This window comes from Alosa alosa, chromosome 9 (assembly GCF_017589495.1).
Source record: "Alosa alosa isolate M-15738 ecotype Scorff River chromosome 9, AALO_Geno_1.1, whole genome shotgun sequence".
In the NCBI taxonomy this organism is placed as follows: domain Eukaryota; kingdom Metazoa; phylum Chordata; class Actinopteri; order Clupeiformes; family Clupeidae; genus Alosa; species Alosa alosa.
Window position 1 is genome coordinate 20,290,987 of NC_063197.1, and position 16,795 is coordinate 20,307,781.

General features: G+C 44.9%; 1 protein-coding gene across 1 annotated transcript in view; it reads left to right on the forward strand.

Moving 5' to 3' along the window:
- The first annotated feature begins 12,554 nt into the window (after positions 1 to 12,554).
- Positions 12,555 to 16,795, forward strand: part of LOC125300900 (coiled-coil domain-containing protein 190) — a 10,091-nt gene continuing 5,850 nt past the window's right edge. Inside the window, exon 1 of the mRNA XM_048253067.1 lies at positions 12,555 to 12,757. The gene's annotated coding sequence lies outside the window, so the exon portion shown is untranslated. The remainder of the gene's footprint in view (positions 12,758 to 16,795) is intronic.

Genomic DNA, 16,795 nt, shown 5'->3' on the forward strand with positions numbered 1-16,795 from the left:
CTCTCTTCTTTGTTTTCTCATAACCCGTCAGCCCTCCTCTCCATTTTTTATTTCCTTCTTTTTTGTTAGACTGTTATTCTTCTCTCACTATTGCTGTTCTTTATTGCTTCTCTCTTCTCTCCCTCTTTCTCTCTCTTTCTCTCTCTCTTTCTCCATCTCTCTCACCTTGTTTCTCGCCTCCTGTTCCCCTTTGTTTTCTTAAGTGAGTGGCAGAGAGTGTGTTTGTAGATAATGGCCTGTACTCTTGAGGGACTCGCTCCAGTGTGTGTATGTGTGTATGTTATGTGTGTGTGCGTGCATGTGTTTTATAAGGAAAGGTGGAGAATGGCATCCCTCCCAGCACATACACACTTTAATCCGTAGCAGCAGGCAGGTAGACAGATAGGCAGGTCAGATATTGCTCCTCTCTTCTCAGGACTGTTCCAGAGACTTCAGCTGAAAGGTCACCACAGCCTCAAACACACACACACACACACACACACACACACACACACACACACACACAAACACACACACAGAGAGAGAGAGAGAGAGAAAGGCACAAATCATGACATTGCAATGACATACACATATGGGTACATAAGTGTGTCATCCGGGAGTACTCACTCAATAGTTTTGCTTTGTCAACAGTCTGTCCAGCCCAGGGAGAGTGTGATAGTGGGTGACCTCTAAGGGTCAGATTTCCAGAGAATGGTAAACAACACGTGCTGTATAGGGTGACGATCACACACTCGGACACGGTGCATGTGACAAAAAATTTACTGACTCGGTTGGGTATAGCAAATGGAGGTCACATATACACACACACACATATACATACACTCACACGAGTATGGGTTTAACAATTCATCGGTTAGGAGAGCAGTTGGCCTGTTTCATGGAATGACAAGACATGTCCCTTGACACCTTTTATTTAACAGCGAGGTTATTTGCGTACTGGGGAAAGTTACTATGTGTGTTGAGTGTGTGTGTATATGTAGAGAGAGATAGAGGGAAGGGAAAGAGAAAGATTAGTGTGTATATTTGTGTGTGTGTGTGTGTGTGTATGTATGTACTGTAGCCTTCAAATCCCCCCCATGCCAGAGAGGCCACCTCGGCTGTCTCCTGAGCCCCCCTCCAGCCACTAGTCTGAAACAGGATAGCGGCTTAGAGCAGGAAGTCCAGGCCTTGAGAGTGGCTAGATTAGAGCCTGCACAACCACACACACACACACACACACACACGCATGCATGAACACATGAAATGAAAACACATTTAATCATCGGCACACATTTAAACTGACATCTGAAGAAGAAAACATGCGCTCATACACACTCGCCCTCTGCATCACCTAGGGGACTGACCAATGCCTGCCCCATCATCCCACTGAACAAAGTTCATCTAAAGCTGTTAATCCTACCCTCTCTCCACCCCAGGCCCCCCATTTCTCTCTCTTCTCTCTTCTCCCATCCCTCTCTCTCTCCCTCTATCACTCGTCCCCCCCTTTCTCCCTCTCCTCTCTTTTCCCATCCCTCTCTCGCTCTATCACTCGTCCCCCCTTTCTCCCTCTCCTCTCTTCTCTCATCCCTCTCTCTCTCCCTCTATCACTCGTTCCCCTGGACCCACACTGCTCCAGCCCCGTGGAGGCTCCTCTCAGCGCCTTATTAGGGTCACCCTCACTCAACCCTGACACGGCAGCTCCTGTGACAACGTAGAGCCATACAGTAATGTGTGCAGTATAGAATTCATAGGATGACAAGGACCCAGAGTACAGTGTATTGCGATGTCAGCATTTAGCTGTATAGATTGTAGTAATAACATCTATACTAAACAGTAACTTAAAGACATTAATGACATTGGTACACATGAGTACAGAGTATTGTGATGTCAACTTATAACAGTATAGACTGTAGTAACATCTGTACTCAACAGTAACTTAAAGACTATAATGGCATTGGTAGCCTAGGCCTACACAAGAGTATTGCTACATAAGCGTATTGTGATGTCATGTCAGTACTTGACGGTATAGACTGTAGAAACATCTATACTCAACAGTAACATAAAGACTATAATGATGACCGTGTTTCAAATCTTCACTGATGCTGTGGCTGTGTTAGACAATGTTTTATTGGCTGAGGTTTCAGGGCTACTGACCCAGAGGCTAAATTCTTCAGCCCTGGTGCAGAGCAAGAAAGTGTATTTCATTCATGTTTTAGTATTCCCAGTCTGTTGGCTGATAGTTACCAACAGAAAAGCTGAAAATGTGAGGACACTAGGTTGGGTGTGTTAGGATTCGGTGTTGCGTGGATGTAGGATTGTTTGTATCTGTGTGTATGTATGTGTGTGTATGTGTGTGTGTGAGTATATGTGTTTTCTGTTTATTTTGCATCCCTCCACTGACAGCAGATTCAGTGTGAGGGTCAAGCACATAGACCCTTTAATGCAATAATTCAATACCGTGGTCTGTCAGTGAGTGCACGACACATCCATGTACACAAACACACACACACACACACACACACACACACACACACACACACACACACACACACACACACACACACACTCCTCTTGAAAGTGTGACACACTCGCTGCTTTTCCAAAAACACAACCTGTGAAGCTTTAGGCAGTCCTGCCCTCTAATACGGTGACTCACGGAGAGAGAGAGAGAGAGAGAGAGAGAGAGAGGGGAACAGGAGCGGGCTGATGAGCACAAACAGAGAGAGAGAGAGAAAGAAAGACTGACAGAAGGTGGCTGCAAAGGGAGAAGTGACATTTAGGTGCAAAAAGCTCTATACTTTTCTTTCATCTTGTTGGTTTTGGATCCCCCACTTCCTGCACAGAATGTTTGAAAAATAAAACAAAAAACTGACAAATAAAAAAACTTAAACAGCCTACGTCAGTGAGGATCTGCGATTCCATTGGAGGAGCCAACCAGCCCTCTTTCTCTCCCCCGTTCTCTCTCTCCCTCTCTTTCTTTCTATCAGAGCTGTGTCCTTGAAATGTGGACATTCAGTGATTTCTCCCCTCTCCATTTTTATTTATTTATTTATTTCTTTTGAGGGTGCGAGCGACTCACTGCTGAGTGGGGATGGGTGCATGGGCGGTGGGGCGGGGGCAGTTGTGCTCGTAGGGCTGAGACAGCTGTCTTCTCATTATGTAAGAGGTGACACACTGGCCTGTGGGGCCCTGGCCCGGTGGCGCTCGGCTCGTCAGAGCGAACAGGGAACCCCCCCCCTGCATCTCTGTGTCATGACAGCGCACACAGACACACACACAGTCACACATGTTCTTGGTGATTTCTGAGGTGGAGGGTGGTGGGTGCAAATACATGCTTCACACCTTCCAGAGATTCTTTTTTTAAGAAAAAAAAAAACAACAGAAAATCCAACTGGAAAAAAAACTTCAAAGTGACAACCCTCATATGGAGCTGGCTGTAGAAGCACTGGACAGTTCTGGCTATTTAAAAACCGATGACAGTAACTTATATTAAGTATTATATCTTTTACTATAAAACATAGACTCTGAATTATGAACTGTTTTCATTCGTTTCTTTCTTTGCTTCAATGTTTTTTTGTTTTTTTTTTCACTCTGATGTGGAACTGCATCTCTGTCAGCACAATGGGGCCGAGGTAGAGAGATGCACGGTGCGGTGGTGACTACTGTCCTGTGAACCGCAGAGGCCCTGTCATCCCTATGGTGCAGAGTGAACAGGTGCATGAGTGAGCGAGCGAGCGCGGGAGAGTGAATGACGTTGATGAGTGAGCACAGTGTGTGTGTGTGCATGAGTGTGTGTGTGTGCATGAGTGTGTGTGTGTGTTTGTGTGTTGTGTTGTGTGTGTGCTCACTTGTCCATATACCTTGCAGTGGCGGCTGCCAACTTTGTACTCATTCCCAACAATAAAAGTCATCAGAGTGAGCTTGTGTCCTCTGTGTGTTCCTGCTCGCCACTCTGCTCCTCACTGAGGGCTTTTCTCACCGCTTACACTGCACTCTTTTTCTCTCTCTCTCTCTCTCTCATGGACACACACACTCTCTCTCTCACACACACACACACACTTTCTCTCTTTCTGTTGGTCTCACTGTCTTTCCATTTTGTCTCTCCTTTTTCCCACTTCCTTTCTTTCTCACTTCTTCATTGCCACTGTCATTCCCCTCTGTGTTTGTGAGAGAGAGAGAGAGAATGTGGGTGTGTGAGAGAGAAAGTGTGTGTGTGTGAGAAAGAGAGAAAGTGTGTGTGTCACCCTCTCCCCTGTGCGTCGTTGGCACACACCACTCTTCTTTTATTATGCATTACCAGAGCCAGTGCTGGGTCAAACACCGCAATGTGGTGGCCACTGTCCTCCCTTTCTCTCTCTCTCTCTCTCTTTCCCTCTCTGCTCTCTTTCAGTCTGTGTGTGTGTGCATTCTCCTCTCTCTCAATACTCCCTGAACACACTTCACACTTCACATAAACATGATACAAAATGAATAAATGATTCTACGCTAACGAGTTGTTTTTGATACACAGACCTTTGTGAGTGTGGGCTTGATTAGTTCCAGCCACTGAGGCCAAGGCAGCCAATGGCAGGGCCTGCATCCAGAGAGAGATCCTCATAAGACTGATATGTCACCATGAGGGTGTTTGAGGGGAACGAAGCCATTAGAAGGACACACATAATCTTGTACAAGCATACACACAGTCACAGACACACGCTGTGTGTGTATATGTGTGTGTGTGCGTGTGTGTGTGTGTGTGTGTGTGTGTGTGTGTGTGGTTGAAGCTGGCAGGAAACAGGATCACAGCTGACAGCTTTGTGTGTCATCAGGACAATGCAGCACTAGGGCACGAAACTGTAAACATCCGAGCCATTAAGTGCACAGTGGACGTTGCAACCGACTTACTGATGGGCTCACAGACTGACCTGCACACAAGGCTTCATGTGATTGAGTGGGTGTGAGCGGAGTATAGTTTCAGTAACAGAACTCAGTTATGCCCACATTTCTGGGGTCTGGGAGTTGGCCATAATCAAGCAGGATTGTATTTCCACATGAGGCCCTAGATTAAATAGCAGGTAAAATCAGGCAACAAGCAAAGTCTCTTTACTAAAACTAAAATTGTTGTGTGGCGTGTGGAAACATAAGCAGACCCTCAGATGTTTGAGTTTAGAATCTTGCTCATGGTATTAAATTCCGAAAAGGATTTTGACAGGTTATTAAATTAGCTCATTTAGACTTTGCACTTTACCCATTTTTATAATCAGGACTCTGAAAACTGGGATCTCTCTCAAACATACACATCCATACTACTCCATTACAGAGACATTATACCCCTCTAATCCCTGACATGAAAATCTGTTCCGTTCCCTCTGGTTCCATTGCTTAAGCTGGTTGACACCAGCCTCTTCTGCAGGTGACATATATCTGCCAGCACAGTAGGTAAGTTTGAAATGAGATTCTTAGTTAAGTCTGTTTTAAATGACAGGCCACAAGCACATTTCTACCTAACTGCTGAAACTGATACAGTCACTGGAGAAAGGAAGCAATACGGTAGCCTCTGCCTAGTCTAGAAGCTCCTGAATCAGGTTTTCTCTCCCCCCCCCCCCCTCTCTCTTTCACTCTTATCTACTTCTTTTTATAGCAATCTGTGTGCTTTAATAGCAAAGTGCACCTCCGGGGACTAGTGGGCTCATTACTGGAGAGATCTCCTCCTGGGTCTGCAGCTTCAATTGGGATCCTCATCCGGTGGCACTGGCTCCTGACGACAACCTTTCCCAATTTGGACGGCTTCGAGCAGAATTCCCCACCTCAATCATCTGCCGTTTCCCAACTTATCCCGCCTCTCGGGAGCGGGAGAGCAAGGATCCTCGAAGCCTGGCCCCAACCCCGCACGGCTGCCCGATTAATGAGGTCCTCTAATGTGGATAACGTGCCGATCACTCCCTTGCTTCCGTTGTTCAGTCATTTCCCCTCTTGTACTCTCGCATTCTCCTTCTCTCCTTCTCTGGTTCTCTTGCTCAGTGAGTGGAGTAGTGTAGCTCTCATTCTGATTCTATGTGGCAGAAGGTGTCAGGCTCTCTCCCTCTCGCTCTCCCTCTCTCTCTCTATCTCTCTCTCTCCCTCTCCCTCTCTGACTGTCCTGGCCTTATGTTAATTCATTTGTACATTCTTGCCTTGAGACCTCCCTAAGCACACACCAGAGTTCAGTGAATCAGGTATGTGTTGAAAAACACTATTTAAAGGACAGCCCCCAAAGATGAAAACAGTGAGGGATGTGTTTGTGCACTGGATTGGGGGGTTAGTGATACCTGATGTGGTTTGTTTGTTTTCTCTTTTTTCTTTTGTTTTCTTTTTTTTTAACATGGCAAGTTTGGTCTTTGGGTTGTTGGTTTATTAGGGGTTTTTTTGTATGTAGGGGTTGGGGTGAGGTTTTAGTATTGGCTACTTGCCTTCCATATTAACATATTTAATATTGCTACTTGCTTTCCATTTGATTGTTAATAAAGGAACATTAAAAGTCTCTCTCTCTCTCCCTCTCTCCCTTCCTCTCTCTCTCGCTGACTGTGCTGGCCTTATGTTAATTCATTTGTACATTCTTGTCTTAAGACCTCCCTAAGCACACGCCAGGAGTTAGGAGTTCAGTGAATCAGGCAAGTGTGTGAAAAACACTATTTAAAGGACAGCCCCCCAAAGATGGGCACAGTGTCCATCTTTAGGGGGCTGTCCTTTAAGTAGTGTTTTGTCCATCTTTAGGGGGCTATCCTTTAAATAGTGTTTTTCACACACTAGATTAAAACTAGATGGGTATGTGCCTATCCAGCTCTGGACACATTTTAAAACGTAAAAATAGTCATTTAAAATAATTTCTTTATTTTTTCAGAGGAAGGACTTCATTCTCTCTGCTCTAATTGTGCCCACCCAATATTCTGATTTTCACGACACCCCTGGATGGATGCACACTGTGCATTCACACACACTCCCAACAACCACAGAGAGACATACCCAACACACACACACACACACACACAACACACACACATACACACACACACACACACACTCACACACACACACACACAGGCATACACACACTAACACACACGGCTCAATCAAACAAGCCTAAAATAGCTGCAGGACTTATCATTGTCATGTTCAGTATTCCCCAGGCTCTGGTTTTATAGGCGACCCATAAACCGCTAAACTTCATTTCACTCAGATCATACACTTACTCAACGCATACACACATTCAAACACACACACACACACACACACACACACACACACACACACACACACTAGAAAGTGCAAAGGAAAGTGTGTGTGAGACAGTACATAGCAACAGTTCATATATGTATTTAATTACTATTATTGAGGCAAAAAAAAAACATATAATGGTGTCAGCCCTACAGAACCTTTTGTGTGGTGTGTGTGTGTGTTACTTATGCCTCTCTCTCTCTCTCTCTCTCTCTCTCTCTCTCTCTGTTTCTCTCTCTCCCTCTCTCTATTTTTGTCACCCTCATTGTTTAGAGTGACACCAAGGATTTATATCATTATCAGTTAACAATTACATTCTAAAAATAACTGGCTCACCCCTCCTCTCCCAACGCATCTTCAATCTCACGCTGGTCACACACACACACACACACACACACACACACACACACACACACACACACACACATCCAGCATCGCGCCTCTAAAGCACTTTGGAACAGGCTGTGGAGATGGATGTGGCCTGTGGCCCCCATTTGTCACTGGTGGAGAAAGTAGGGTGTGTGTATAGGTGTATGTGTGTATGTGTGTGTGTGTGTGTGTGTGTGGTGTGTTATTTAACAGAGGGCGCAGTGGCACTAACGGCCAGGCAGAGGGAGGTGGCGATGCGGTGGTGGCACCGTCACTCTCTCCACGGGGGCCTCAAATCAAACCCGTAATGTGCTTTACACTCACGGCAGTCACTCCCCCGCAGGGCGCAGACACAGGCCGTCTGCCATATCAGGGGGAGAAATGTGGTCTTAATATCATATCTCTCTCCAGCTCCAGTCACATCAACGCTCAACGCCGAAGACATGCAAAGAGAGGGAGAGAGAGAGAGAGAGAGGAAGAGAGACACAGAGGGAAAGAGATAGAGAGAGAGAGATGAGAGAGGGAGATGAGAGCCATTAAAAAGCCGAGGCAGGGTCAAGGAGGTGCTGACAAATGTTCAAACTTATTCCGTCTGTCGCCCGAATCAATTTCCCCCCTCTTGAAGTAATTTATCAGCTGTGTTCGTCAGCTGATGAGACCACGCTTGGCATCACAAGTAGCCCCTGAGAGAGTGCCGTAAGTATTCATTAAGATACAATAAGCGCCGCGAGCCTGTGTCTCCTCATTAGGCACTGTGGGTTTCTAATGATTGTCCGAATGAAACAGCTGCTGCATTTTGTTTACCAACTGGGACATTCCCGAGCTAAACATATGGCTCAGGAGAGTCGATGCAAAGTAATGGAGCAAAGTCTTTTTCAGAAAAACACAACTTGTAGTCTAATTACAGTACATTGCCTCTGTAGGATGCAGGTCTCTGCTTAGAGAAAAGAAACAAAACAACTACTCCCCAACCCAAGATCAGTCTTAAGTTCTGTTGCCTATTTCTCATGCCACTGCGCTGTGTCACCTGCACTGATTCTGGGTCAGTGTTCCAATGATCTCTCCTGCAGGAGTTACCATGCTCTGTATTCAGTGCGCACCTCAGGTCAATACTCTCTTAATGTCAGTGTTTAAACTGGGACTTGAGCAGCGCGCTTTTTAAACTCAGATCGCATTGGCCTTGACTGATGGGTCCTTGGAACAACTCCAGCATTCTGTGCTGCAGTGGGTGTACAGGCTTTGTGAAAGCCTGTGCGTGTGTGTGTGTGTGTGTGTGTGTATGTGTGTGTGTGTGGTAAGCCAAGAGAGAAGGATAAAGATAGTTCTGCTTGCATAGGTGGGAGTCGTTCTGCTGCAGTGTAAATGTGCATCAGTACATGCCATATGCATTCAAATGTGTCTGAGTGAGATTATCCATGAGGACACCTATGCTAGTAAGCATCCCTCTATATATACTGCGTACATCCCTTCGGTACGTAGCTGCACGTAGCTCTGCCACCAACGCTGATTCAGCAGGAAGAAAGCCAGGAGAGAAATGCAGACCCCTGTCCCACTTTTCTCTTATTTCCTTATCCACTCTCCACTCCTCTGCCTTCCTCAATACCCTCTCGTCCCCACACCAACTTCTTTACCTTCCTTACTCCCCCTCCTCTCTTTCACTCTGTATCTCTCTCTCACTCTCCCTTTCTTTCTCTCGCTCTCTCTTCCTTTCTCTTTCTGTCTCCTTCACTCTGTATCTCTCTCTCTCTCTCTTCATCTCTCTCTCTCTCTCTCTCTCTCTCTCTCTTCATCTCTATCTTTCTCTCTCTCTTTCTCTCCTGGTGTGACGTGGTGCTGTTTGGTTGTTTCCTCTGTTGCCTTTGTTCCTCAGCTCCTCCTGGGAATGTGCAGATTTGAAAAGCGTCGCTTGTGTAGTCGGCCGCCGCTCCAGCCCCAGATAAGCTCTCGGCCCATCAGGAGACGGCTGCCTGCTGCAGCAGCCTCATGCTACGACGGGACGTAGGAACGCCGGGTCCAACCGCCTGCATCTCCGTTTTCCCAGCGAGAGGCCAGCAACATGCGCAGAAAACTGATACTTTTTGTCGGCAGGTGCTGGTTTGATGTTTGGTTGTTTGTGCACATTTGTTATGTATAGGTGTACACACAAATAAAGCATGCATTTAAACACCCACAAACACACAGACACACATACACACACACACACACAGGACATTTGAGGTTATAACACATAGAGAAATAAACACGATAGAACTCAAGCCTTTAAAAGTCTTTAACCAGTACAACAAACACATTTATTCATTCACATTCACAAAACCCTACACTATTTACAGAACATAAAATATGGAAACATCCACCCTCTCTCATGGTATGTGCATTTGAATAGCTAAATCACTAAAAATAGCAGGAGAAGTGAGTGAGCGTGCCAGAGCACAGCGCAGTCCCGATCCCATGATCCATCGGAGCTTTGAGCGCTGTGTTGGAGGAGAGCAGAGAGATGAGCGTCAGAGAGAGAGAGAGACAGAGAAGAAGGTTAGCAGCTCACCCACTGCTGCTGGCACACAGCTAAAACAAGCCTAGTGAGATCAATACCAACACAGAACACGATAAAAGTCCCCCCCCCCCCACCCCCACCCACCCACTCATACACAAAGATGAAGATAGTACTGTGTTTCTGGTAGATTTGTATTCCACCAGGATTGTACTATTGATTCTGTTTCTGCTTTTTTGTGAGGGTGTTTGTGTGTGTGTGTGTGTGTGTGTGTGTGTGTGTGTGTGTGTGTGTGTGTGTGTGTGTGTGTGTGTGTGTGTGTGTGTGTATGTGTGATTTGAATGTTCTCATCATGTCTCTTGCTTTCTTAGGCCTCTTCTAAACGCAGCATCACAGTAATTTGTTTGAACACATATCTCAGTTAACAGAGAGCACTTGCCCAGAATGACCTCCTCAGCTTGCACTCAGGTGATTTTTCGCCTTCAGTGAGTTGCATATGTCCACTGAACTTCATTCTCTAATGCAGAGAGACGTAACTGCAGACTTGGCATGTAGTCACAGGCGTTCCCTCATGCTGCCCTGAGATGCCATAAATCACTAAACTGCAGCTCTCCTTTCAGTGAGAGGCCCAATGGGACAACCGATTTGCCATTACAATTCTGACCTAAATTGGTCAGATCCTATTATAAATTGGCTCGGGGCTGCGGCAAATTTGACTCGTGGAGGTTTCGGGAGATGGTGGTGGTTGGCGGGGCGGGATGTGTGTGAGGTGGGGTGTGTGTGTGTGTGTGTGTGTGTGGGAGGATTTAGCTGATGGCATTACATGTCAAACCGGAGACGACGACACCACTGGGGGAAACCCTTCAAAGGCGACCAATGATAGGCAGGGATGTCAGAGGCGCAGGCGGTTAAGCCAGGAGGAGGTTGATGTGATGGAAGCACCACTCAAGTCAAGCATCAGTCAGGGATGTGCCGTGTATGAAGCAGCTACCATGCTAGTTTTTTTGTTGTTCATTTATATATTTATTTACCGTATTTTCCGGACTATAAGCTGCACTTTTTTTATATTTATATATATGTTTTTTTCCTCTTCATGAAACATTTTTTGACTGGTGCGACTTATAGTCCGGAAAATACGGTATGTATTTATTTATGCATTTATTGTACAATAAATCAACAACTCCATTCACTTTGATTTGAGCCAATTAAGTGTCAGAGGCCAGTGAGAGCCAGTACAGGCCAGCTCCCCCACACCAGACCCTCAGGACAGGAGAGCTGCCGCAGTCCTGTGATGTTCCCACAGTTCAGTGGGCATGAGTCTCCCTCAGCTGAGTGGACTTGCTGAAGGCACACAAGACCATTGGAGGAGTACTCTCTCTCTCTCTCTTTTTCTCTCCCTCTCTACCTTTCACCCCTCTCTCTTTCTTTATTTGTCAGCCTAGCAGTGTCTTCTGAGCAGCGTGTGTGCCTGTTTGTGGCCTTCTTCAATTATCCTCCCTGCTAGGCTGGTCACACTGTGAGCTGTGACAGACAAGGCCAGCAGGGATGACACCCTCAATTCAGGACACAAACATCAAACATTTCTAAGAACGCAAGGGTCAAGTACAGGTCAAACGGACAATCCAGACAGGGGGGATCAGAGGGATTCAAAAAGAATCCAAGAAAAATTGAAAACCTGATTGGACTTTGATAGAAAGTCGTATGTCCCGGCCCAGCTAGTATGAGTAGTACATGGCTCACCATGCTGTGGTTCAGATCTGTGACCCATGTCAAGATGAATACCACTGTAAGTCAGACTCTTGGCGGAGCTATTTATCTCCAGAATGTTATCACATACGTCATGGATCTCACATGGCCTAAAGGGACAGGGCCATAAAACAGGCCGTTAAGAGTGCCAGGCTATAAAGATGACATGGGCCCATATTATTATCATGCATTATTCTTACATAACAGTTATGGCTTTGAGTTGGCTGTATTGTAATTTCCCATATCACTTTTTCAGTTGCTGTCATCCTTGTTGTTATCTGAGTAAATGTATATGAACACACATGCTTCTTCTGTTTGTGTTTTAGTTGTTTTGTCTAAGCAACTTCTGTAGCCCTGTGGTTAACCTCCAGAGGCCACAAAGGGTTGTGTCAGATGTGTGCTGTAAGTTGGAAGGATCTGATTTAGATCAGGCACACATGTGTGGTCAATGAGAGAGTAATGAGTGAGCAAACCTCCACTGGACAGGCTCTCTCGCCCGAGACTGTTCCCACAGCTGGGCGCAGTTAGAAAGCCAATCCAGTAGCCATGGTGATTCTGTGAGTATCATTGCTTTCTTTGCTCAGCGCAGACCCCTGGTTACCCGTGGTAACCTCCTGGGTGGTGTGGTGTTTAGACTGCCCCGCTCACCAATTCTATGACCCAGGAGCTCTGCCGGGAAATGAGCTGGGTGGGAGCTAAGGAAAGGTCTGTTCTGATTTCAGCCACTCACACTAAGGACTTGCCATTGAAGAGGCGGAAATCTGATCTCAGTTCAACACTTTTTACATACTCACCCTGTGGGCTTGTGGATCAAAACAAGTTAGACAGTTTTTTTAACTGCCCCCACCTGAAGGAAGAAAGGCGATTGTTTAACCTAAAGAATACAACATGTAACTAGAGAGGAGTAGCATTCCATGTAAAGACGGCACCATCTTGGTTAAGGTAAGTTGGACAATTTTGAGACCTCAAGTGAACCATGTCAAGTGTGACCTTTACCATGCAGTTATTTTTACATAATCTGAGACCCTGAAAATGGGGGAGTATGAAATGGCTGTGTTTGGTGAGGGACTCCAACTGAACGTGTTGTAGCAGAAGAAAGGCCTCACTGTATTAGAGTTTTATTCTAGCGTGTGGATTTTCAAGTGAGTGTGAAGTGGCTCTTCAGCAATATTCATAAAAGGCTTTCTGACAGGAATCCAGATTGATGCGTGGGAGTTACACATAGCATGGTGTCGAGGTACCCGCTGCATGGCTAAATCTGATCTTTGCAAAATGGGTAGATGGAAAGACTGAGAGTCAAGGCAATTATCTCACTGGATCAGGCAATTAAGCTTTGGTAGACTCTACTTCTCAAAAGTAATTTCAATTTCACAGATTTGGCTGCAGGATTTTCTAAAATGAGAGGATCTACAAAATGCTAAGATCCTCCACTTGAGTATTAAATTGTAGGTCTACATCATGTGAGTAAAGTTATACTAATGGTCCTTTACTTCAAAGCAAGCAAAGTTATTGCTTTGTATGTGTATGTGCTAGCTTATATTCTATATAACTAGTCACTTAAGCGCAAACATCTAAACATATCTCATATAATGGTCATGAATATGTATGACCGTCAGAGGATGGAGCTAAGTCTAGTGCGCTGGTAGATAGCCACTGGCCATTCATACCGCAGTGCATGAGCGATGCCCTGGTATAGAGGGAGACGAGGGGAGTGTGGGCGTAGGTAGATGGATGGGTTTCACCACTCTAATGGAAACATCAGTCTTGCAGTCAAGGCCTCTGAAATCAGTCAGTGACTGATAGAGTAAGGGTTGGAGGGGGGTTGGGGGGGGTGCTAGGTTGCGGGGCAGTGGGTATGTAAATGAAACTTAGGCCCCCTCAGACCTGGCAACGCATCGTAACACAAGGCAGGGGTCAGTTTAGTGTGACGCAGTTTCAAGAGGGCTAGGATGGAATGCAATGGGTATTGTGGCTGTTTGGAGTTTATTGTGGCTGGTTGGAGTTTATAGCGGAGTTGTCCTCCATGGCTTCGTCAAACAGCTCTAAAATCTCTATTTGGCCTAGAAAATCACCATGTGTACTGAGCTTTAACTGAAACATGAGACTAATGCAAAAGATTTCTAATCACTGGGGAATAATTTGAAGTCCGCCTTCGGCAGTTTATTACACCACTGAAACTCTTCTCTGTTCCTCAAAAGTATACACTCAGAAGTGTTTCTTCATGAAAGAATCCCAGCATGGTCTTAAAATAGCTTATATGCAACTTTACATCTTCTTCCTCATTTTGGGATTCATCTTGCCTGAAGGCCTGAAGTTTGAATTTGCATTCTGAGGCTGTGATCGGTTGATCGTAGATCCAAAGAAGAAATCCTTGGCATTAGCACTGACTCCTTATTTCACTGATATGTCTCGTAAAACATAGCAGACATCATATGGACATGTTAACAAAGTTAAAAACTTGATTTTGAGGGTGTTGTTGGTCAAACACACACACACACACACACACACACACAACCAAAACAGAAAATACAGAAAAACACTCACACACATAGTTTCCCATGCAAATGGGTCATATGGGAGAGGAAAAGAACTTCAGGAATGCAATGGGCGCAATCTAATGGCCTCACGACAATCGAACGTTCCCAGTTTGTATTTAATGGACAACAAGCTAATAAGGCTGATGCAATGGGGAGATTTACAGTGTATCGGCAGAGCTGACATTTTGTTTTATGCAGCGGCATAACTCAGCCGCTAAAGCCTCGCCCGGGCCTGACCCTCCCCACGGAGGACTGATGGAACCAGTGAAATTGTCATTATTCAGTGAGCGGGAATCAAATGCACTCTCGCAGAGCCTTGTGAACTTCCCGTAAAAAGACTTTTATTGTGTTTTTCTTCCTCTTGAATTCAGTCAACTTTGATTTAGTGAAGCAAGAAGAAAGACGGGACACCCGTGGAAGTCAGTTACAACATCATAAATATGGAGAATCTATGAATACAATATACTTTGCACAGTATAATTAAATATGGATTTCTGTGTGATTGTGGTTTACAGATGTTGCTACAGTACATGATATATCTGATTTCTGAGCCTACAGTTTCTCAGTAGCCAGGTTTGACCTTTTGTGTGTTTTAGTTTGTTTTAGTATTTTTAGATAAAAGAGAACAATACTGGCTGAAAGTGGGGGATTTATTTCTCTTTAGTCATCCACTGGCCAGACATCCTGCCGGTGCTCTTTGTCCTACCATGTGTGAAAGGTGGAAAACAGTTATCGGGGCCCAGTGTCCTCTGCAGAGGACATTATTTAAATAAACTTTAATTTGGTTGCATAAAAAGATAATGAGAGCCATTCTATTGCAAGCAAACAAATTATGTTATCATCTGAGAAGCTATCCAAATAGTTAACTATAAATACTTCAAAATAAAACTTTGACCTTTGCTCAAAGGTGCCAACTGAAAAAGCAGTCATTTGCAGAACCCCGAAGTCCTTCGTCCAAACATGAGACATCATAATGACCATGATTTATGGCACACAGGCAATTGTTATACTATAATGAATGGGTTCTGAGATGTAAGCACGGACCTAATGCCCTCTGCAAAGGACACACTAGATTGGCTGTGCCACAGGGAGGAGAGAACCAATCACTATGGGGGAGCAAAGAGGTTTAACAGAAACCTGGGAGGTAGATTGCTCCAACCACATGAATGGAGATGAAGGCTAAAAGAAAAGCTTTGAACCAAACTGGATGTTTGAGGAGATGCCAATGGCAGTACTGGGCAGGTGACTCGGCCTCTTTCTCTCTGTGTCCAGCAAGCTGCCAGCAGCTCTGAAGGTGCTGGACTCTCTGATGTATTTACTCCAGACCCTGGCATGATTGTGTGTTACTGTATCTGAAAGCAAACAGTCAAATATAAACGAGGACATCTGTTATTTTTTAGTATTTAATTAACAGTTTTTTTGAGATGGGAATTGGTGGCCAAAGCAAATCATTGGGTTTCTAGCACGTTTTCCACTCCCCATCCAGGATCACTGATTGAACTTGTTCTTGTTGTTCGTGAGCAGCACACCAGGACAGTGATGGAAGTTCTTTGGTGGATGCTGAAGGTCAAGTTTTATAAACCACAGAGATAACCACCCTGACAACCTCTCCAAATCGTTAATGACATTGCCAGCTAAAGTGCTTAGATGAAATATAGCTATATTTCTGTTTTGGATTCAAAGATGAGACCAAGACTAGTGTCTTTGTTTACTGTCAATGACAAAACAAAGGTTAAGGAAAGGGTCACATAAACAAAGCTTCTTTTTATAAATACTGTACATTTCACACAGTTTTTAACATGCTTACAATTTACTGCCATTAGTGCAGACAAAGATGTGTGTAGTCGGTTTGCTTTGGTACCCAGTGTTTGGCCTCCAAAAAGACATGATGCCCTCTTCATGAGGCGGTTTGTTCTCCATGCAAAGCAACTTTGCCTCAACTTTGCCTTTCAATCGTGTCTCTAAATGTCACTTTTGAGTCAGAGGTTGAAATCTGCTAACGCTTGCACTTACAGTATCTCACTATCCTCTCATAGAGGCTCTCTGGAAAACAGCTAAACGTTAATATATAACATCCGTTACAAATAGACTTTGCTCCATTAGCATGGCCTTGAGTGGTTAATATGCACATCAATAGCAAAATGCCCCAACAAGCCCATGCATGTCTGTTGACAGTCTAATGACTTTTATTAAGATTAAAGGGTTGACTGCGACTGCCAGAAGTTTGAGTTAAATATTAAATAAAGGATTACTCCCCACTGAGAAGTCACCCGCTGACCTAGATACTGAGCTGAGGAATAATGTAGAATCAAGCCCATTTGAATAATCGTATTCTTCTTCGCGAGCAGACCAGATGTGTGGAGCTCCATGCTGTCACTTAACAGTATTAGCAGTGTGTGTGTGTGTGTGCATATGTTTGTTGATGCATATTTATGTGTCTGTG